The 24,990-nt window shown below is 37.5% G+C and overlaps 1 long non-coding RNA gene and 1 other non-coding gene across 3 annotated transcripts; one reads left to right on the top strand and one right to left on the bottom strand.

The window, feature by feature from the left end:
• LOC140686189 (uncharacterized) lies at positions 1-24,250 on the top strand. 2 transcript variants are annotated; one of them, XR_012059805.1, is made up of 4 exons: positions 1-204; positions 3,864-4,036; positions 16,150-16,288; positions 23,287-24,250. It is a non-coding gene; the product is annotated as an uncharacterized lncRNA (long non-coding RNA). The 2 variants fall into 2 exon arrangements; XR_012059806.1 differs by lacking the exon at positions 3,864-4,036 and having other exon boundaries at positions 3-204.
• TRNAV-AAC (transfer RNA valine (anticodon AAC)) lies at positions 13,253-13,321 on the bottom strand. The gene has a single exon. It is a non-coding gene; the product is annotated as a tRNA-Val (tRNA).
• Positions 24,251-24,990: the final 740 nt, after the last annotated feature.

The following is a 24,990-nucleotide window of genomic DNA, read 5'->3' as shown; positions in this document are numbered from 1 at the left end:
ATTAGTGTCTCTGGCCAATGAAATGAGAGTGGAAGTGATGTGTGTGGAAGCTTTAAGAGCCTGTACTTGATGTGCAGTGCTTTCTCTTTTCACTTTGCCACCGTAACCACTGCCTTCCAGATAGTGACTGCTCCGTCAGCTTGAGTCTTGGGGTGAGGAGGATGCAGACCAGAGGACCTCGCCAGCCTGCAATGGACGTACAGAGTGAGTGAGAAATCAATCTAGTTGTTTAGAGCGGCTGAGGTTGGGGATGGTCAGTTACTGCAGCATAACCTAGGCTGTCCTATTTGATAACAGGGAACTCTCCATTAGACACAAAATAGCCCTAGTCAGAAAGATCCGTTCTAGGGGAGTTTAAGCTTTGCTCCTTCCTGTTCCTAATCAATAAGCTTCTCTCATCTCCTAATGCTAGACTTTCATTTCTGTCCACCTAGAAGGCTCTTTCCCTGGTTCTTCCCACAACTTCTCATCCTTCAGACATCAGTGTATGTGTTACCTCCTCAGAGAGGTCCTTATTTGGCCTATTTCCTCTCCCTCCTGCTCTCAGTTACTATCATTCACATCACCCGCTTCTGTCTTTCATGGAGCGCATCACAGCACATAACGATCTGATTTATTTTCTATCCCTCAAGTTCTGAATTCACAGTATCTGTATTCTTGCTATCAACAGCAATTCATAAATAACTAATGTCATGCTACTTTAACCCTATGTGAACTTAAGAAAACGGAATACATTCCAAAATGGACTGCTTTCATTTGTTTAATATGATAAAAATAGAACCATGAATGTTCTATACAAGTCACACATTACACTTTTCTAAACTATGTTAATAGAAGAAAAAGCTCTAAAAATGTTGAGTAGACATCCAAATGTTTGGCTGTGCATCAAGAACAAACCACTGAACCTTGGTATTCACCCAGTCCCCCTTAAGAGGTCAGCTTGACATTTTGGGTTCATTTCAGATAGTTATGGCCAACAGCACTAACAACCTTTGGTCCCAACCCAGTTAAATAGTAGTTCTTGTGATTCACTGACATACTTTTTGTTGTATTTGTTTTTCTCTTTTGCTCTGTATATGTGTGACAAATGGTCTTATTTCACAATGACAGTAAGAATTAGTCCTTAAAATCCAGAAAGTACTGAGTGGCTAGCCCTTTGTTATGCATCCAGGGATATAGGTGTAATACCTTGACACAAAGTAAGTAATTAAGGGGGGAGGGTATAGCTCAAGTGGTAGAGCGCATGGCTTAGCATACCCAAGGTCCTGGGTTCAAGCCCCGGTACTTCCTCCAAACATAAATAAGTAAACCTAATTTTCCCCCCTAAAAATTTTAAAAATTAAAAAAAAAACAAGTGAATAATTAATTCATACTTGTTCAATGAAGGAATGCATAAAATTAGTACTATAAAATCACCAAATAGTTACTTCATTTGCCTTTACTCTGTATAACTAATACCACAAAAGACAACTCATTCTAATTTTTGAAAACCAAAGTTTTAGCCTTATTATTTTACCTGCATACCAAATATATTTGTTCAAAAACTTCAGAAATGCTTAGCTTAAAATCAGCAATTTTCCTACTCTCACTGTTTTTATAAAATGTGTTAAACAGCCCTGACATTTGACAAGAGATTCAGAAGTTGTGATGCTATCTTTCCAGCATATAATAGATTCTGAAAAATAGCCACTAGAAATGGAGACCTCTTCAGGTACTCAATTTCATAAACAGAAAGTTTGGGGATCTTCTGAATTAACTGTCAGAATAGGATACATTTTAGTCTGGATGAGAACAACCAAACAAAATGTTTTAATATTGCTAAAGAAGTACGCTTGGTTTGGAAACAAAAAATAAGCTTAATTTAGTTTTGTTTTTTTCATAAACTCCCATTTTGGGGTGGCAGAAGAGTCAGTGGCTTCTTTAGATTTCCTATGTGGCAGTGTGTATTGCAAAATAGTATCTCTTAAAACATGGGGCATATCTTGCTAACCTCTTATGTAACATATGTCATTGGTGTGGAACAGCTACATTTTTCTACTTATATTTCACCAAAATCCACATGTGCAATTTAAAAACAACACACATTTTTCAGGATGGGGCTGGGTGTTTCTTCTCTCTTCTTAAATGTTTTCTCTCAATTAAGAAATGTTTAAATGGAGATTATCTATCATCTGCCACCCTCTTTTAAGAGAATGTGGGTAATCAGATGGGACATGTCTTTAAAATGGGACATGCATCAAAAGTGTGTGTGCATGCATCTGCACACATACAAAGAGATATATTTTTAATTGTTTTGCATACAAGACAGGCCATTTCTCAATTCCTCATCACTACCACACAGCCTTCAAAAAAATTACAAATGCTTCTTTTCTGTTCTGCTGGGGCATTTCAACCAAAAACATAAGTTGCGCAGAAATAGTGGCTATAGAAATGCAAAGGGGGTAAATAATACTCAATTATACTATCAAAAACTGCAACTGAAGTAGGGCAGTACCAAGGTTTATATTTAATAATGCTGACTGTATTTTTTCTTGCCTTTATCTATACTCCAAATTGAATGTGCATTTGCTGAGTCCCAAACTGGAAGGCTCTTTACTGCTAAAAATAACACATCTTAATGAAAATATTTTAGCAGGCATTCCAGATTAGGAAATCAGTACATGCCAAGAAAGGTTCCTTTGTACAAAAATAGTAAAATTTGATGAATAATGGATTCAAGTGATGCCAATTACTTTCCTTCATTTCACACAAAATTTCTTTATATGAAATGAAAGAAAGTGAGATTTCCTACACAAGATTTGCAGACACCTTGGCTCTCAAGAATAAAGGCTTCTTCAGGTTTCTACACGTCTCTCATTTATTTTGCTAAGGAGCTTATTTTGAATAGTGCTCTATGACAGCATTTAGAGTTTTCCATTAAGTTTATTAAAGAAAAAATATTAACTATCTCCTAAAAAATATTTGGCTCTATTTAGGGATTATACTTTAAACACCAAATTACTAACAAGGCATCTGGTAAAGGTGAAGGTGGCTGTTAAGCTCTTGTAGACTTTGATCTTGCTAATTAAGTTTTATAAGACTTCAGAGAGAAAAAAAGCTCTGTCAGTCAACTTACTTAGATACTGTAATTTTAGGAAGAAGTTATTTTAGCAATTTGATATACCCTGTGTTCTAAAACCAAAATAACCCTAATTTTTAAAAACATGACACTGATAACAATCATTCACATTATAAAATTTAACTTCTGGTTGACAATATAATCAATACAACCAGCTTAAGAGAAAGAGGGGAGAAGGAGGTGAGGGGAGAAATTCTCTCTCAGAAAGTATCATAAAAAAATAAGTAACTTCTCTACATCTTTCTCTCTGAAAAATACATATTGATCCTTATGGTTTCTATGAACTCATTTTATTCTGCTCTGGCAACACTTTAATCAAAATTATATCTGAATTAGCATCTTAGTAACGCGCACTTTTCCGATTCAGTTTGGAGTGGAGGAACGTGGGTTGAGGTACTGGATAGGCAAGAGTACAAATCCAAGCTCCAACATTTACTGCAGACCTTGGTCAAGATCCAACACCTTCAGTCTGTACTTTCATCCATAAGATCATAAGACACTTATCCTAAAATGGTCTGAATTTTATGTCAATGCTCCATTGAAATTATCTTCATGAAGATCACCAACACAATCTTAACTTTAAAATGTAATAAATATTTAGCTCTTATCTTATTTGACCTCTTTGCACTCTTTGACCCTTAACAATTTCATAACTCTTCAGAGAAACTAAAGAAGGCAGTTCGATCTACCCTTTCTTGCCATTTTTCTTCCTTCCTGATGGTTCACTCTCACTCTTGTTTTGCAGACGATTCTCTCTACTGTTAAATGACCTCTGTGCTCTTCTCCCACTGAATTATCCTCATGACAAATTCTACCCACCACTGCTGCTTCCCACTCGCCTCATCTCCAGACCTCTGTCCCAAGCTCTTAGCCCCCAGATCGCCTACCGCCTTTCCGACAACTTCACTGCATTGTTCTGTGAGTATCATCCAAACCCCCACCCACCTCAACCCAAGACAGAAAGCTAGAATTCATCCCAGACCCTTTTCTCTCCCTTGTTATGCTCTCACATCCCCTCAGTCTACAAAAGCTTACTGATTCTTCTTTAAACTATATTATTTCTTCTTATTCACCCTGCCACTATCTTGGTGCAATGCTTTATGTTAGATCAGTGGCATAGCCTCTGCATTATTCATAGTAGTCTAAATGTTGTAATAAAGAACAGTTGTAAGAAATAATTTTTTTCTTGCTCATGTCACAATCCCGTGCAAATTTTGGGGTGAGATCTACTCCATGCAGGTACCCAGGCTTTTTCCATCAAGTAGCCACACTCCCTCCCCGTGGCTCAGAGTCCTGGCAGAACTTATGAAGTTCCCTACCCTGGAGGGAGGCTGAGTTGATTAAACTTTAATTCTGCTCTCCGAGAATCATCTCCTTGACCCTCTCCTTGTTGGCCCTTAGCTCTTAGGAGTTCTTACTGTCTTGTCTATTTCTTCCCTTTGGATGCAGCTTGAAATGAGTGTTACCAAAAGTTTGAAAGCCAAAAAAGTGATTTACAGCTCAAACAATTTTTCAGTCTGATATTTTGCATTTCTTGATAATATAAATTCTTTAAAATCTTGGTAGGCTTCCATGGTGTTTGCTTCCATCTGTAATTCTCAGGTCTTTCTCTCCTCTTCCCTCTCCCCCCTCTCTCCTTAACTGCAGCTACTCTGATTACAGTTTCTTATTGGAAGGCCACACCCTTGGTCTGATCTTTGCCATAGAACTAAATCATGTTTCCAGCTGAGAAGTTTTACTGGCCCTTTGTGGCTCCATTTGGGATAAGGAAGCAATTGGCTTTCCAACCGTTTTTCACTCCAAGTTTTCAGATTCCCTTTACCATTTCCTATTCAGCTTGAAAACTGGCCAGTTCCTTCTGCGGTCCTATCTTTCTTGACACACCTTAACAAAGGAAGCCACTAACAGCTACCACACTAACACTCTGTCCTTTAAAACTCATCCCCTCCAGCAGCAGTTTTCCAGAGTGGTCTGCACAACCCTGGGCATCCCAAAGACTCTTTCAGTGAGTCCACAAGGTCAAAAACACTTTCATAATACTACTGAGAGGTTGTTTTCCTTTTTCACTGTGTTGATGCTCACGCTGATGCTACAAAAGCAATGATGAGGAAAGCTATTGATGCTCTGGCACAAATATGTCATCAAACTGTTATCAATGTGTTGTTTGTATTGTATCATTGTTTAAGCATTGTATCATATCTTTTCCTATGTACTTACAGTTAATTTTTTAAACAGCCAGTTTCACTTAAAAATGCCTTTGATGAAAGAGTAAAAAGTATTCACTTTATTAAATCTCAAGCCTGGAGAACAAGTCTTAAATATTCTGTGAGGCCAAAAGCAAAGAACACAAACAGCACTTCTGCTGCATACCTAAATCCAATGGCTGTCTTGAGGAACAGCAGTGTGCGATTGTTTGAGTTGCAAACTGAACTAGTCTCTTTTTCGAGGAACGCCATTTTTACTTGAAAGAACAAGTGATAAACAAAATATGGTTATTCAGACGTGGGTATTTGGCAGTCACTTTCTTGAAAATAAATGAAGTGAGCCTGTCACTCGAAGGCAAACAACCTGACAGTATTTGTTGCCAATGATAAAACTTCAGCTTTCAAGTAAAAATTAGAATTTTGGAAAACTTGTCCCGACCACCCTGAGCCTGACAGCTTCTGAATCCTTGAAGACTTTTCTGAAGACATCAGTAGTGATATTAACAAATGTGTTTTTTAAAAATATTATATAATGAAGTGTGCCAATGGCACAACTCAACGAAACAATATTTTCTAAGTAACCAATGTAAGATATCACAAAATCATGCACAGGCAAATGATCCCTTTAAAGTACAACTAAACCAGTGAATTTTAATGCAATAGTATGTGAAAAGTTCATTGATATGGTTTCAGATTCCAGCTTGTAGTCATCTTTTAAGAAATTATCACCTGTTGAATTACTAGGTAGTATCCAAGGATAGCCACAATTATCTGAAAAGTCTATTAAAATACTCTTTCAAAAGGAGGTTGGTCTTCTAACATGAAATACCTCTACATCTGTGTGAGATCAGATTTTCTTTATATACTTCAATGAAAACAACTTATCAAAACAGAGTGAATGAACAAATGAGAATCTAGCTAATCTTCTATTAAGCTAAATAGTACAGAGTTTTGCAAAAATAGGAAACAATGCCATTTTTCATTAAATTTTTTGAAAGTAGTTATAAAAATATGTTGTGTATGTTAACATAATGAATTTATGATTACTTTCAATTGATTAATTTTTTTGACTTCAGTATTAATTTTAATTTGGTAATTCATGCTAGATATAACCCAAAAGCAAAAGTTTTCGTGAGCCTCAATAGTTTTTAAATTGGGTAAAGGAGCCCCAGGAAGAAAACATTTGAGAATCTCTGTCCCAGAGAAGGGGTCAGCAAACTATGGCTCACAGGTAAAATCCAGCTGCTGGCCTATTCTAAGAATAAAGTTCTATTGGCACTCACCCGCACCCATGTGCTTATATACCATCATGGCTGCTTGCATGCTATAATGGCAGAACTGAATACTTGTAACACAGAGAGTACTATTCCCCAAATTTTACTATTTAGCCCTTTACAGAAAAACATGGCTGATCTCTGTTCTAGACCTTTGGTTCTCAAGCCTCGCTACATGTCAGAATCACTCGGAAAACTGTTCAAGTAATACCAATGCCCCTTTCCCTCCCCCAACACACACACACAGAACAATTCAATCAGAATCTCTGAGAGCAGGGTCCAAATGTGGATAGTTTTTTAAATCCTCCAAGTGATTCTAATACGTAGGCAAAGTTAAAATTTGCTGTCCTTTGTATGCATATATACTACAGCTTCCTTATCCAATCATCAGTCAGTGGACATCTAGGTTGCTTCCATGTCTTAGATATTGTAAATGCTGCTGCTATGAACATTGGGGTGCATGTATCTTTTCAAATTAGAGTTCCCTCCAGATATATTCCCAGGAGTGGGATTGGTGGATCATATGATAACTCTATTTTCTGTTTTTTTTTTTTATGGAATCTCCGTACTGTTTTCCATAGTGGCTGCACCAAACCACATTCTCACCAACAGTGTAAGACGGTTTCCTTTTCTCCTCACTCTCTTCAGCCTTTATCATTTGTGGACTTTTTAATGAAATACTAATCAGCTATAAAAAATGAAATAATGGCATTTGCAGCAACATGGATGGACCTAGAGATTATCATACTAAATCTAGTAAGTCAGAGAAAGACAAATATATCATATGATATCACTTATATGTGGAATCTAAAAAAAAATGAACAAATGAACTTACTTACAAAACAAGAACAGGCTCAATAAACACAGAGAACAAACCTATGGTTACCAAAGGGGAAGCAGGGAGGTTGGTGAGAGATGAATTAGGAGTTTGGGATTAGCAGATAAAAACTTTTATACATAAAACAGATAAACAGGTTCCTACTATATAGCACATGGAACTATATTCAATATCTTTTAATAACCTATGATGAAAAAGAACATATGCATGTGTAACTTAATCACTATGCTGTACACTAGAAACTAACAACATTGTATATCAACTATACTTCAATAAAAAAATTAAAAGGACAACCTGAAGAAAAAAAAGAATGACTGTCCTAAAGCTATAAGATTTTTGGGCATACATCTTGCCTTGCAAGTTATTCCAGTCATCAGCTTATCCAAGGTTTTTCCCCTTCAGAACCTCTAATACTAGAGTCTTCGCTGCCCAAGCACTAAGTCAGTGTCACATTTATTGTTGCTGTTACAGCAACACCCCACTGCTAGGTACAAATTTCAGCATTAGTCAGGATAAGCTTCTGTTGCAAACAGTTCTCAATGTCAGAGGCTAACACAACAAAGGTTTATTTACCATGCAAATCATGGTGCACTGTGCTTTGGTGGGGGTCTCTGCTCCACAAAGGAATCCAGCTGCTTCTAGCTAGAGACCCTCCCATCCCTCTAGGCCTCAGAGAACACGGCTGGATCCCTCTTCATCCAGTCAACAGATGAGAGAAAAGAATGACCATGAAGGATTGAGTAAGAGGTGGTCTATGAGTCAGGCCTGGAGAAGGTATACATAACTCCCATTGGCCAGAACTTAGTCATATTGATCACAACTAAGTGCAAAGAAGGTGCAAATGGTAGCCTACCTTTCTACCAAAAAGGAAAAGTAAAATGGTTTAGTGAACCAGCTTTATCCCTGTCACAAACTCCTTCCTAACTAGTCTCCTATATGGCGTCCTATGAACTACCTTCAGGCCCCTTGTGGCAGACGGAGCAACAGCCTTCCAGAGAGGTTCACATCCTATTCTTCAGAACCTGTGAATATGTTACCTTAGCAAAAGGGACTTTTGCAACTGTGATTAAGGTTAAGGACCTTGATGTGGGGAGATTATCTTGGATTCTCCAAGTGGGCTCAATATTACATGAGCCCTTTAAAATGGAGAACCTTTCTGGACTACAGACAGAGAGATGTGAAGATGGATGAAGGGTCCAAGAGATGCAATATGGTTGAAGGAAGATGGAGGAAGGGAGCTGTGAGCCAAGAATGCCTTCCAAGTTACTCCTGTAGAAGCTGGAGAGAGCAAGGAAAGGGACTCTCCCCCAGAGCCTCCAGAAAGGAAGGCAGCCCTGCCAACACCTTGATTTTAGCCCAGTGAGGTCTGCATCAGACTTCTGACCCAAAGAACCATAAAATAATCAGTTTGTGCAGTTTTTAGCCACTAAATTTGGGGTAATTTGTTACAGTAGCAACGGAAAATAAACACATCGTCTTCTGTCCTGCTCTTACTGCTGTCAGTGATGGTCCCAAAATGTATATCTTAATGGTTGCTCCTTTTTCTCAAGTCCTTAATGCTTCCACACTCATTCACTTAATAAATATGCATTACACAACTGCAGTGTGTTGGGCATTCTCTAGGTCAGCAGTAGGGCTGCGCGGGCTGAGATAGAAGGGTTCCTGCTCCGAGGAAGCCTGGTGTCACAGGGACTGCAGAGCACAGCCTAAACCGCAGCATGCCGTTCACTGCCTGCAGAGTCTAACTCTGAGCAACCTGCATGTCATCATCACCTGCCACTTCTCTCTGCCAGAAAAAATCAAAAAATAGAAGCCTAAGAGTCCCAATATAATGTAGTTATCAAACTTCTAAGACTCTATACTACTTCATGGCCTGTTTTAGGAACATCGTTGACCATGGTATGAAACTGTTCTGCCCTTCCCAATCTTTGTCCATCTGGAAAACTCTCACTTCTCCTTCAAGGTGATCCAGATAATAAGGTCGCTCCTTCTAGACTCTCTCCTCTACTTTTACCTCAGAGTTCATACATCTGATTTAGTAGTTATTCCACTGAATTGCAACTGTCTCTTTCCTGTCCTCATTGTGGCTTTTAACAAATTCAAAGAGAAGTTGCTAGTGAATCTACTTCTAAATAAAGGCTGACAGGTCTCATTCATTCATTCATTCTCTCAAAATAAGTTCATCAAAACATGTACTTCACCAGAACTTAATTCTGCAGGAAGATCAACAGCGCCACAAAAACCTCAAAATAGGAAAAACAGACCAGCTTCTAAACTCCTTCTGCAGTATCTTTTCCAGCATAGATCTCCTATTCTTTTCAAAGAGCATATTTCCTAGTGAAACACAATATGGAGAGCAACTCTGGGAAGCCTGCATAATGACAATCAAACTGAATGTGGCTACTACAAAACTAGGATTCTGCATCTTCCTCCATTAGTAAATTTCTGTGATTTACTAGACATGTGAAGGTGTACAGTGCCCATAACTGCAACACATGTCAACTCATACCTGCCACACATAACGCACAGTGGATTAAGTGTACATGAATCATTTCATTTGGATAGATTTATTTTATCTGCCTACAAAAACTGGAGGAAAAAGATCAGCCTTTTTATAAGCATTTCAAACATAGAATGTTAATACTGTGAAACTATTTTGTCATAATTTACTGTTAAGTTTTTTTCTTGAAAAAGAGAGACACTGGTCTGTTTCATGCATGACACATTTTCCTGGTACAGCCACGCACCCATGCAAGATTCACATTCTATTTAATTAAGTAGACAAGAATCTTCCCCATCAATTATTAAATTACCCTGCCTCCATATAGTTTATGTTCACCACAGCAAACAATATATTTTACTCAGTAATATTCTGTAATATAAAATTGTGATCTGCTAAATAATTTACTGTTTACAGAGACTATTTTGATAAATTATTGTCACATTGCAGAGCCATCCTGCAGAGGAAAATTTTAATACATTTTCAATCATTTCTTGAACAACTACTTTGCACCTACCATGTAAAAAGTGTAGAGAAAGTTAAGAAGTAACTGTAGAATAATTACCAGTTGGTGCATAGAGTAAAATATATTCTGACCACAGGCATATAATTTTCAACATACAAATCCTAGCTGTCAGGACATGAAGTTTTCCTGAACATTTCCACTTATCTTTTATTAAGCACTCTCATCTAGCAGCCAGCAGACATCGGATTCCTACTGGCCCTGTGCTTTAGTTATCCTGCACACTGCATATTAATAGTAATTAGCAATTGTCCACATCCCCACCTCCCAACACATTAGCAGTTTTCCAGTGGGAATTGATTCTGTGCTACAGGGTCTAACCTGCTAACCACAGTGGTACAGAGTAACCAGGGAATTATCCCCCTTGGAAGATGGGAGTTCTTTCTGCTTCTAAGCCTATGATCATTAAAGCCAACCAATACATTGTTAGACTTAACAAATCACAAGGGCTGTCGGAACCTGCAAATTGCAATGGTGGAGTCACAATTACCCAGCAATTAGGTTTACAGCTGTACTCACCCTTTCAATAATCAAGTCTACAAATGCACCCACGCTTCTTTTTGCTGAGCTTGATCTGGAAGGTTTCTAAAGCTTTCATTTTTATGCAGGTTTCTGAAACCAAGGAAGCAACAGCATTCGAATGAAGTAATAATGACAAACCTTATGAAGCAAAAAGAACAATAATTTATTCATCTAACATAAACCTAATTTGAAAAAAAATAGGGTATTGCTAAGTTCTATTTCCAAACAGAATATGCTCTAAGCCATTATAAAACTTTGGCTGCCAGAAGAGTGTCTCGTTTAGTAACAATGAACACGAAAACCTAATGTTTTAGGAATGATTTCAGCTATAGGTAACAAATAGTCTAGAGTAGCCAGTTTTTTGGGTTTGTTTTTGTTTTTTTTAATTGAGGAGTATTTTTTTTTTCTCAAAGTGTGAAATCCAGAGACACCAGTGTTGGACTAGTTCAGCAGATTAATGATGCCAAAGACCCTGTGATTTCCTTGACCTTTCCCTCACAACTACAAAAAGGCTGCTAGAGCTTCAACAATTATATCCCCTTTCCACCAGGAAGAAGGAAGATGGGACAGTGAGAAGGGGTGGTGCCAACATCTGAAAGTAAACATGTAACCAGGGAGCACCCAGAACATATTTCTCTTTGGCCAGAATTTTGTCCTAGAGTCACTGCTGGCCTAAAGGTGGTAAGAAAGAAGGGAGAGGCAAAGAGAAAGAAAGAAAAAAAAAAAAGCACCTTCTGACATCCAGAAACTGTCCTAACACTCATAGCTGCACCATAATATTGTTAAGAACTTAGTGTAGCACTCACAATATGCCTTGGTATTCTGTTGACCATAAAGAAGCTTCCAAATCACCATCAGCCACCATGATGAAGTAAAAAAAAATAAGACAGCTCCATGATATTCTCATTGTGAAAACCACAAAAATTCCAAGCATCTCCATACCCTGACTAATTTGGGGACCTGCTGCTCCTTTCCCAACTATAGCTTTAGCCTCACTTTATTTTGTCCACCTTATACATAAAATTTTTAAATTATCTGATCATAGGTCATCCTCAGTTCCTGACAGCATGCAATCCAGAAGCCACTTTTTTTAAACACCTATATTGTGGTATGATTCCTGTACAGCAAACTACATATATTTCAGATGTACAATTTGATGAATTTTGATAGATGTATACACCAATAAAAACCATCAACACAATTAAGATAGCTAATATTTCCATCACTCCCCAAAAGGTGCAAATTTCAAATCCCAATTTGTCCCTTCCCACCCCCTTTACGCCCTGGTAACTGTAAATTTATTCTCTATGTTTGTGAGTCTGTTTCTGTTTTATAGATTAAAAAAAAAAGGATACAAATGAACTTAAGATTCCACGTATAAGCAATAATATGGTATTTTTCTTTCTCTTTCTGGCTTACTTCACTTAGAATGATGATCCATCTCCAGGTCCATCCATCTTGCTGCAATGGCATTATTTCATTCCTTTCTACGGTTAAGTAGTATTACATATACCACATCTTCTTCATCCAGTCATCTGTCTGATGGACATTTGGGCAAAGCCACTTTTTAAAACCCTCCCCAAAAGTCACCTAACATGGGTCCCAATCCTATGATAATCCTTTCAAACACCTTCTACTAAAATGCCCCACATTTCTCCTGGTATGTGGGTTTCTTCCTGGTATCCAGTAATAAATTCAGCTTGTTCATTTACAGGGTGTGTTCCTGATGGTCTTTGGCTGGAAGGCACTGGAGATTCATTCAACTAAATACTTGCTGCAACTCTGTTCCACTCTAGTCTAATTAAGATGACACACCTTAATAGGTCATGCTTCAAAGTGTGCAACCAGAAAAGGAGCTAGGGCATATAATAAAGAATCAGGGGACAAGGGCTCCTGTCTTCTCTGTCCAATTAACTAGTTAAGTGACCCGAGGTAAGTCATTGAAGGATAGGAAAGGAACTGACCTCACAACAGTCTAAGTGAACCAGTTAACATTAACCATGTTTGAGACAGCAAAACTGAATCTTCAAAATTCTAAGTATATTTTCCTTCTCTTTATGTTTCATAAGTGGCAAAATCAGAATTTGAATCCAGGCATCTAATTTTAAAGTCTGAAAGTTCTCCATTATGCCAAGTTTTCATTTCTTCCTCTGTAAACTAACCAGGTCATAGGATTAGAATTTCATTTATCTATGTTCTCATGTTGAATTCTTTCACTATTAGATGACAACAGTATTGGGTTGTATTTCTTTTTCTTTCTTTTTTTTTTTAAATGGATATACTGGGGATTGAACCCAGGACCTTGTGCATGTTAAGCACACACTCTACCACTGAGCTATTCCCACCCTCCCAAGCCCACTACCCCACCTACCCCTAGGATTAGAATTTTAAAGGTCACCATGCCAGGACTCTGAATGACGAATCACAGTATCCACATTTACTCTTTTTTAATCCCACCTGATCTGTAGATTAAAGTGCAGGAACATTGTAAAGTGGGGTATGTTTATGGAGGTTTCAAATTTGACCAAGCCTTTTTTTAAATAGCATTAATCATGAATTTGAGTCACCATTCGAACTTCCAAGTCAAATTAATGTTCAGTTTCTTGTAATTTAAAACATGACTACTTCATTTAAGAAATTGTGTGATGTCTGGTACAAAGTGGTGCTAAATGAAGTCTTGACAATAAATGTACAGAAGCAAGTAAGCATATTCCTTTTTTCTATTCAGCATTGACCATTAACACTTTAACATTTGCATATTCAAGTGGGAAAGCTTTACAAGCTAGTAATAGACAAATATTAGGAAATATAATCACACAAAGTAATTAAATAAGGGCAAATGTAAAATCATGTGCATTTTAGTCTTACCAATTTAGGAAAATTTTTTGAGAAATACTCAGCAGTGTTGAGGACCTAGGGAAATGTGCACTGTAGGTCTAGAAGAAGGAATGTTATTTTGTAACTTTCTTCTGGAGGGCAATATGTAATTTATACCAAACACTTCTAATATTTTTCCATATTGCCTTTGACCCATAATTTCCTTCTAAACAAAATCACAGACGTGTGTAAAGAATTAGTCACAAAAATGTTTGTAGAAATAATACTTACAATTGATGAATCTTAGTAAAAAGCTAAAAGGTTAATGATAGATTGGTTAAATAAATTGTGATTTATTCACACAGTGGAAGTCTGTGGATATTAAAAAAGGAAATGAAAAAAACATTAATATGGGCAAATGTTTAAAATACATTGCTAGGTTGAAAATGTAAATTTTTCAATGTGCAATACAAATTTTTCAATATGTGATTGTGTTTTTGCTTTAAACATATGTATATATAGGTATTGTTATGGATGGAGTGTGTGCGCGCACACCACAAAATTCACTTGTTGAAATCTAACCCCCAAGGTGAAGGTATCTGGGAGGTAATTAGATCATGAGGGTGGGGTCTTCATGAACAGGATTAATGCCCCTATAAGAGGCCAGAGACCTGTTTTCCTCTCTTTCCACCATGTAAACATTAGCAACAAGTCAGTCTGTAACCGGGAGGAAAGAGGGCCCACACCAGAACCCAGCCATACTGGCATCCTGGTCTCCAATTTCCAGCCTCCAAAACTGTGAAAAATAAACTTCTGTTGTTTATAAGCCACCTGATTAATGGTACTTTGTCAAAGTGGCCCAAACTAAGGTATAAATACATTTTTAAAGACTCAAATATATCCAGTAATTATTTTTGACTGATGGGTAGCTTTCTTTTTATTTATCTACATTTTCTAGGTTTTCTATCAGGAACATCTATATTTTTATGCTAATTTAAAATGTATTGTAAAAAGCTCACACTAACGTAAGAACACATTTTTTAGAAAAATGAAACCTCAGCATTTTCAAAGCATTCCACTGAAGTGTTCACTTTGTGATACACCAATTTTTAAAAGTATTATATTTATGTAGTAATCCTTTTAGAGCAACCTAAATTGCATTAACCCAATTTTTCTTTCAAAATAATATCATTATTCCTTAAAAAATAAATGAAACAAAAGAAATTAAAAACTAAAATAAAATATATTAAGTCAAGTTTGGAAACAAATACTAATATGTAAGCCAATAAAAATACCCCACTCAGTATTTCAACTGCTAAATTCAACTATTAAACAAAAAAAAAACCTAGATAAAAGACAAGCCCTCCCTATGCCATGAAGTAGCGCACAGATGCCAAGTCAAGGGCCATCTCTGCTCTGAGAACCACAAATACCCTTTTCTTAAGAGATTTGTTTTTCAAATAATTGTTTCAAATTCTCCGCTTTCACACTTGGAAGTCCAGCTCAAACAGAATACTATATATACAAACAAACTTCAAATTTTAAAAAGCAAAATTATTAAACTAAGTGTTATTTATCTTGTAAAACTCTCCATTGTGGTATTATTTATATGGATTTCTGAGAATTATAAAAGCAATTCGTTTACTTAGAATACTTGCTTTTAACATGTCGCATTTCTATTTTATTTTTTAAAGCCAATGCAACGTTGCAGATCAACAATTGTGCAGTGATACTTGGAGAGAGATGGTATCACAGGGGGAGCTTGTTTTCAGTTCTTCTTTTTCCTTTGGGCATTTTTTTTTCAAACAGGAAGAACTTATAAATATCATCAAAAAAGTATGTGCCTTATTTAACTGCTACCTTAATGGTATAAATTTAAATCCTGCTGAAATGAGAAGTTGCAGAATTAATTTGCCCATTAACACAGCTACCTTGTATTGGCTGTCTATTGTTATTTAGGTCCTTAATACACATTAGTGTATTCCATCCTCACAACCACCCTGCAAAGCTGATATGATTATTCCCCACCTTACAGATGAAGAAATTCAACAATTTAGTCTTTCAGACTCATGATTTTGAGAAACCTTTAATGATTTGGGAAATATTCATAACATAAAGTTTTACATATGACCAATGAGTTTGAATATATAATTGGTATCATCTTTTCCTCAGCTTGGGATACAATGTGACTCTGCAGTAAAATTTCAAAGGACACTTCCAAGTCTCCCAGCCCATTTTTTAATTCTTCTCCCTAGAATGTCCCTTTTTTCCCACGGTGCTTACTCTGCCCGAAGGATCAAACTTACTTACTCTCATCTTGGCCCTTGATCTAAAACAGATTGTTTCTTCTTAGGTTGGAGGTCCCTCTAATGGCTCTCTCGATGTTGGTTGTTCCAGAATCCGCTTTATATTGTTGTTCTGTCTTCAATGATGGAGACTTTGTAGCCATGCCTGAAGCCTCCTGCATGGACCATACACTGGATGTCCCTGCGGTAAGGACACTACTCACTACTACGGCTAGTGGTAGAGTCAAGGTCACCCATAGAATTTCTTTCCCAGAAATTCCAACTCAGACTTTCCCCCAAGAAAAGGAGTTCTTAACTATGAGGGAGGATACCCTATGTCAAATCTGGCTTGAACTCCCAAAGCTGCAACTCTCTGGGTTCTCACACACACATACACACTCACAGACTTCTTGAGTCGAGTTCCTTGTAGACCCAGAACCAACATTCCCTTGATACACTTCCTGATCCACTAGCTTAACTTAGCCACACCTGCTGATGCATTCTTTATCACATATCAACATTTCTTTGCACTTTATTGTCATCTGAACTTGGTTAGCATCTCCCCCAATTCATCCTACAGGTTTTAATACTAAAAAGGAAAAGCATCTTGAGGTTGCAGTTTCCTCCTCGGAAGTTCCTCTGTTTCTATGTAACCTCAAAAGGCTACCCAATAGTCTACGATCTGTGTACCAAGAGATATGCCAGGGAGGGTCACCTGATTGCCTCTGTCTTGGATGTCCGAACCCAAGGCTCTTGTATAAAGATGCGTTGTTACAAATTTTTTATATATTTTTTTCACAAATGTGCATAGAAAAATGGACTAAAAATAAAGTTACATTTGAGTAGTGGTGAGAGCCATGACAACTGCACACAGCATAATGCCAAGAGGAGCCAGTTACATGAACTGCACTGGAAGAACACAAACACAAAGAGCTGCACTGCTGTCACCTCACCCAGTGACTCTCATGGTTGTTATCCCTCAGCAGGATGGACATAGATGATTTTTATTTGCTTAGATAGTCAGAATGCCATACTAATGATTCCATGTTTTACTTTTCTATTCAAACACCGGACTATTTTCATCCTTCTAACTCTTGGGAACAAATACTATAGAGTCACCAAAGAAGGATGAGTCACCTGAGGAAATCAGATGTACTTTGAAGGCTAGATGGATTTCCCAGGTTTAGAAAGATGGACATGGTTGTAGGCCATACTGGGCGGAGAGCAGATCAATCTGATCCCAGGACTTCTGGGGACTAGATTCCTTTCAAAGAAAATTGAGATGAGACAGTCACTGGGCACTAAGAACTGTAAGCCTTGTACTCCAAGGAGAGGCGACCTGGATTGAAACTGACAGTCAGATATCTCATAAGCCCAAACTAGGGGCAACGGCAGCAAGAGCAAGGCTTTCCTGCAATGTCTAAGAACGATGGCTATCCTGAAAGAGATCATCAGCTTTCAGATCCACAAGAGTACAGCAGGAAATAATGGCAGCAAGGAAACTGCGGGTGGATTCAACACCAGGGCTCTTCCATCTCAGGTCTGGAAGTGCAATGGACTCCCAGGAGAGAGGGAACCCCTAGGAGAGAAGGAACCCCAAGGGTGGCATTAACTAGGTCAGCATACAGACACTTGATCTTCTTTTCATTTAATCTGGAGAAATAAGAGGCATGTAACTATGCACAGCTATCCCTTCTTTATGCCTTTTTTATAAGTTACCTGCAACGGGCATGCATTATAATTTTTAAAATTAACATTACTAGCTTAAAATTATTAATATAACAAATTACATTTATCAGATATTAACTTATACATATCAGTTTAGTAGTTAAAGGATATACTACTGTTTTAAGGGAAAAGAAACACATTAATGCATTCAGGCCACAAGATGTTGTATAGAAAATTTCACTTCAACGTGCTAGAGGAGATGAGAGGTGCTGGAACGTCCAGAGAAAAGAGGCAAAAACCCCCAAAACAAAGACTGCTCGAGGATATATTGGCCCTGACAATGCTACACATCCCCTCATCCAGTACAGGAAAGGCTTGGGCAGAGAGAATGTAAGTAGTTCCTGTTTATTAAATGACTGGTCCTGTTTAAAGTACTTTTGAAGATTTCTTCCTGAGAACATGTACAATAATGACAATAACAACCACCACCACCTTCCTCCTCCCTCCTTGGGTCACTCTGGGGATACATCTCGTTTCTGTTTGTGTCAAAGAGAGATTCTCTCTTTTTTTCATGAAGGAAGAAAAGTGCTTCAACTTCATTTTATATCATTTTATCTAAGTTGGTCACATCAAAATCCAGTTGAGACCCATATGGGTTTTAAATTTCTCTTTACTTTTACTCCTTGCAGAGAAGACATATTTTACTCCACTCAAAAAATTTATTTTCAAAGACACTGATTACTTTTATGTGAAATAATCACTAAGAAATTTAAACGGATACATACACACAGAGTTTGCACTTAGACTGTCTCAAATAGTACCTTCGATTTTACTCTGACTTCCTTAAAATCATCTAATGATTTATCTTAACTCCTTTTATATGGAAGACATTCTGATAACAAAACATATAAATTACTCCAGAGAAGGAAAACATGCTATTACTATGATTAAAGAAAAATTTATTTCTGGAACAAAGCATGATTAAAATTTACCACTATTGCTTTAATTCTGTTTGGCTAAAACCTTCTGTTTATAAACTAACACACTAGGGAGAAACAGTCTAATCTTTACTCTCACAATGCGTATTTGTTCAGGCCTGTGGTAAACTGCTAGTCTGCTGCTGAATCCCAGTGGCTAAATAAATATATAAATAAATACAACAGAAACAAAGCACTTCTAGACAGCTAGACAAAATCAGAATTGCCTGAAAGACTCTCATTCCTTTTTTGAGTTTCAACTCTTCTACCTCAACTACCATCCGCTCCTGTCACGGTGGTGGAAAACAATAGCGCTGTAATTTAAAGGCAAAAATTAATGCATTGCTACAGACTTCAGTGCAAAGCATTAAAACTAGTCAGACAACTTTCAGCGATGGAAACCCACAACTAAGAAAAATTAAACTTCCTATAATTTTATAAATTACAGCAGAAATACCTGTAATTACCCAAGTAAATGATGACCAAAAAATCTGCCCTTAAGGGGCTGGATTACATTTGAAGGGAAGCTGCCTTGTTTTCTACGCTCAGGAAAGAAGGCGTGTTGACACACAGGAAAATAACAGCTAATGCATTTTGGATAGCACGGAGAAAAAGGATTTTAAAGAAACCTGAGAAACAGGACATGGCTGTTTTCTATAAGGAGATTCAAGCCCAGCAAAACAAGAAGCCACCTGTGATTGCCAAACTACCCCCCAACACACACACACACACACACACACACACACACACACACCCCACTCTTTTCAACTAGCTCCTCAAACACAACATTCGCAGGCAGATAGTTATCTAGAATGAACAGATCTAGTGTTTGTTTTCCTTTTTGGATCTGGCAGCTGCTGTATATCAAGTCTGCCGCCCCTCAGATAGGAAAGACTTCTACGGGCTCGGGAAGCTAGAGCAGGCCTACCTTAGATGCCCAGCAGGGCCTCCGAATGTTAACTCCATCACATACACACACACACACACACACACACACACACACACACACAAATTCAGTCCTGCTAAATTAGACACAGAAGACAGTAGAGATGGCATGTATCATTCCTGTCACCAATCATCTAAAATAAACAGGCTCATTTATATAGAGCATTGCTATTCGGAGATCTTCAAAGGCGAACAAGTTTAAACCATAAGGCAGAACCTGTCATGTCAAGCAACTTAAGAATCCCACACGATGTTATTCTCACCCCAAATGTACAGTTCACATTCACTGTCCCAGGTGGAAGGTTCATCAGTGTCCCCTAGCACATTATAAAATCCTAGTATGAGCCTCTTCCACCTGTAATTGTAAGCAAAGTACCTCTCCTTCTTTGCCTTACATGACACATGGACTTCAGAGAGCCGTTTCTCTGTAACACACCATTCCTAAGAAGGCTCTTCCCACCCTGCTTCCAGTAAAGTAATCATTGATTCTCTTGCAGGGTTCTAACATTTACCTACTTGAATACAACGGTGATTCGAAAATTCTTGCTATGTCTATTATATAGTTCTCGTGGGCCAACACCCTTCATAAACAATCTAGCACTCTTCAAAATAGAGGCAGCTTATTTAGGCTTGCTAAAAATACTGTACTATCTTTTTAGTGGGAAGTCTCATCAAATGAGTTACTCTCTGGGTAGACCCATTAAAACCAGTCACAAGAGAAAGAACACACGTAAATGTTCTTTCACAGACTAAATATTCCTAATTGCCTAGGTTACATCATCCAAGTTAGTTGAAAACTTACTGAAACTACAGATGCCAAACAATGCTGCACCTACAAGAATGTACTAATAGAAAGTATATTGAGTCAAAAGAGGAAAGACCTGACCGCTATTTGTAACTTACAGCTATGAGCGCCACTCGATGTTCAGTTTTCTGTTTTGTCAAATATTGTATAATTCTAAGGGTTGAAACTGTTCCTAAAAATGTCTACCCAGAGCAGAGATGCAGGCTATCTGGGGAAGAAGGAAGAAAGGAAGAAAGGAAGGAAGGAAGGAAGGAAGGAAGGAAGGAAGGAAGGAAGGAAGGAAGGAAGGAGAGAGGGAGGAAGGAACCATCCTCTTGCATCCTGATCCATAACACCAAAGGAACAGTCCAAGATCTTATCCTCCGTGTGGACCTCTAACAACCCAGCTACAACCATCATTACAGTTGACCCTTGAATGATGAGGGCTTGCACTGTGCAGGTCCACATACAGGCAGATATTTTAAAAAATACTACAGTACTACACAGTCCATGATTGGTTGAATTCGAGGATGCAGAACCACGGATAAGGTGGGCCAACTGTAAGTTTAATGTGGATTAACCCCCGTGTTGTTCAACAGTCAACTGTCTTTACAGAAACACACTTGTGTTTATAATTTTTTTTATTGAAGTATACTCAACTTACCATGTTGTGTTAATTTGTGGTGTAAAGAATAGTGATTCATTTATACATATATATAAATATTCCTTCTCATATCCTTTTTCATTATAAGCCATTACAAGGTATGCTTATGCTATACAGTAGGACCTTGTTGTTTATCTATTTTATATGTAGTAGTTCATATCTGCAAATCCTGAACTCCCAATTTATTCCTCCCCACCCTTTTCCCCCACTGGTACCCATAAGTTTGTTTTCTGTCTGTGAGTCTGTCCCTGTTTTGTTAATAAGTTCACTTGTGTCCTTTGTGTGTGTGTGTTTACAACTTTAAATAATCCACTGAAAACTGAGTTTGCACACCACAGAAACAAAAGGTAAAAAGAAAAACTATAATGGTAAAGAAAAATCTCAGTGTAAGAAATAAAGTTATCATCCGTGCAACTATCTTAGATATGCAGAGGTTTTGAGGTAACCTACAGAATTCACCTAGAGCCAAAATCCTTACAGGTAGACCCTTGTGTGATTGCTCCAAAAATGTACCTTCTGGACCCGTGCTACATCAGCTAGCCCTCAACTATTAAAAATCTGCCATTTCCAGTGAATATAGCAGAACAACAGTCCATGAAATGGTAGCATAACCTATGTGAGAATGACGATACAAGAAGCCTGATAAAATGCTTTTAGATGGCCTTTTAGATCAGTTAAAAATCACCAGATTTTTTTAAATTACAATGGCACCAGTACTTCTATCTCTGTTTATCTGTCATTGCTTCAAGCCTTGGTTCTTGTTGATTAAATCTGTCTTAGCAACAGTTATAATTTTGTTCCGAGATATGAGATGGCAATAGGGACTCTACTTCCTGGTTAACACGCCTTAATGAATCACCACATTTTCATATTTTCCCACAGGAAGAGAACATGGTATGATAGAAGCAAGTTAAGACATAGTGATCTCCTCTTTCCAGAACAAGTCTCTGAATCTCCTCTTTGTATATTCCTATATCTTTTAATTTGTAAATAAAGAAACCACTGTGGATTTTAGCTTTCAAGAAATTATGCTAATACTGATCCCTTTCCTTACAGAGATCTAGAGCTTATTATAAACTCATTAAAATCAACAACAAAAAGGGAAATAAACTTTCAAAAGGTCAACCATTTGGCTAATTTACATAATCACTGAAAATTAGGACCAAACAATACTGAAAAAGATAGAAGAAACTTCACCACCAAATCTGTAAGTCCCATATTATACAGATACTAAACACATGCACACGGTAGGAAAACGGCTGATTAAACTCTCCAAAAGATTTTCTCTGTAACATTTTCCTTAATAGAAATCTTTTTCCAAAATACTGTAAGTCATGATATTTTAGACCTCCTACTACCTGCCAGATTAGGTCAAAGATTATTAGTATTTTTAACAGTAAGTTAAATACATTTTAAAAGAAAGCTATTTAAATGAACACTTTAAGCATAACACGGTGACACACTGACACACAGTCAGGCAGATTCTGTGTATACAGATGGTATTCCAAAAACATCCCATTGTTATTTTCACGTCACATTTAGACATGAGGCACTGAGTATGTATGTGTTGACTGACTATCCACAAATTCTCTTAAAGACAGTCAGTCCATGAGTTGGAGGGAAACAGCCTGCCTGTCACTTGGAACTGCCAGGTTGCAGGGAAAACTTACATCTCTCCCTCAAATCTTCACGGAATTCTGAAGGCATTTAGGATAAACCTGGCTTCCTTTCTTACATTTTCCTGCTTATTTTGCAGAATAGGTTGCAAAAGTCTCCCTCCGTAAGAACTATATTTGTCAAGTTATTTTTTCTAAGATGTAAAACTGGAATACCAAGAAAATTTTCATAATCACAATGCAACCTAAAACCCTAGAAGTATTCCAATGGTTTATGACAATCAATTAATTGGAGACTCATATTGAATACCACATGTTGGTTGATAAAACCTCAACTCCTAAACCCGCCTGAAAGGCCTCCAACATTTTGCCACCACCCTCATTTTCCTCCACCTCTGTGGAACACTGTAAGTGTTCACTGCAGTACCAGCAACTAATCTGCCCTGTTTCTACTCTCAGAACTTCATTCTACGTGCTCATCTCCAGGGGGTAAATTGTGGTCATTCTAAGACAGTATTCATCATGTTGTTTCCACCCTCCTTTGCAACTAGGAGCCATCATATTTCCTAATAAAATGGACAGACGTGGCCAGAACCTCCTCCTCCCACATGGGTATGATGCCTGGAGTTGCAGTAGCCATATTAAAACCACGGGGCCTCAAGCCGAGGAGGAGAAATCCAGTAAATGAAGGAAGACAAGATGGAAAGCTAGAGTGAGCCTATGTTCTCAACAGCATTGTGAGCAATGTAAACAATGTCAGTAATCACCCATCTTCTTGCTATGTGACAAAAAAAAAACACTATTTATTTAAGCCACTTGTACTTATATTTTCTGGTACTTGCAGCCAGAAGCAGCCTATCTGGTAGCTTCTGCCTCATGCCTGCAGTGTAGCCCCACTGGATAATTTATCATTACCCCAAACATCACACGCTTTCCTACCATCCTATCTTTTCTCCACTTAGCTTTGCATATGGCAAGTGTTTATAAATACTATAAAATGAATGATGTGAACTGGTTGATGAAATTTTAAGTAAAATAAATGGTCCACGACTCAATCAATCCATCAAAAATTATTCACTGGCTCACTATGATATGCATGGCGTGATGCTACAGTTAATTTAAATTTTGAGCTTTCATTTAATCAGAATCATTCTATCCTTTCCAAATGACAACTTCTTGTACTTTGTTTTTATAAAGAAACAAAAGGCCTCAACACCAGTTTGATACACAGGATGGTTTTTTAGAGGACAGGAACCAGCTCTCCTGCTGTGTTTTATACAGAGTCTAGCTCACTGCTGGCACTCGATGAATATTAAATTATAATGATACTGCTATGGATATCATTCAGGTTCTCCGACACTGTTACAACTTTTAGTCTGTTTTTGAAGTATGTGAGATCCTATAATAAAAATGTTTTATGGAAGTGAATGCACATTACATACAGTTTGTCAGTCAGCTTAGCCAGGTCACACTGGGAATGTGTTGGGCTCAAATAAAGATATATTTTAAAGTCTATGTTGGTGTGATTCAACTTCAGAAGTATAAAGTTTCTAATTTATTATAATAAATTAGTCCTCAAAAACATTTGTTATCAGACTGCAACTATTCTCAATTCTAGGGGGAAAAAATCATTCTTTCCTACAGAAAAGCCAAAGTAGGGCAAAAGAGAGTTTTCAAATTATAAAAAGTAAGCTTAAGTCCTACCTCTACTTAAAAGCATCCCTGGGAGATACTGTTTTAATCAGTTTTTGAAACTATTTGCATTTAGAGTAAGCATATATTTATTAAAGAAAAAGTTCAAACTCATTCTTATAGCTCTCACTTTACAGGGTATAGTCACAAGTCCTGAGATGGTCCAGATGGCATTTGTCATATCTCAAAACTTCCAAAGATGTCTTTTGGCTTCACAGAATTTTGCTTGAACTTTTCTTAGCTTGTCAACCTAAGGAATCACTGAAGCACAAGATTTCCCATCGCCTTTTCACTTGTCTGCTCATCCACTCTATTCCTGAAACTATACCAAACATTTTGCTTGCATAACTCTGTTCTCATAATCAGCTTCATCTCAGGATAAGAGAACACCCTTGAAAAACTCTTTTTAAAAAGTGTGGGGACATTCTTTAGGATGAAAGAGTCTTCATTTAAAAGTGCTATTATTTCACTCCTGGTAATTTACCCCAGAGAAATGAAATCTCTAGTTTTAGTATACACAAAAACTTGTATTCTAATGTTCCTAACAGCTTTATGTCTTAATA

This window comes from Vicugna pacos, chromosome 2, assembly GCF_048564905.1.
Source record: "Vicugna pacos chromosome 2, VicPac4, whole genome shotgun sequence".
NCBI classification, from domain to species: domain Eukaryota; kingdom Metazoa; phylum Chordata; class Mammalia; order Artiodactyla; family Camelidae; genus Vicugna; species Vicugna pacos.
This window is presented reverse-complemented; position numbering and strand designations above follow the sequence as displayed.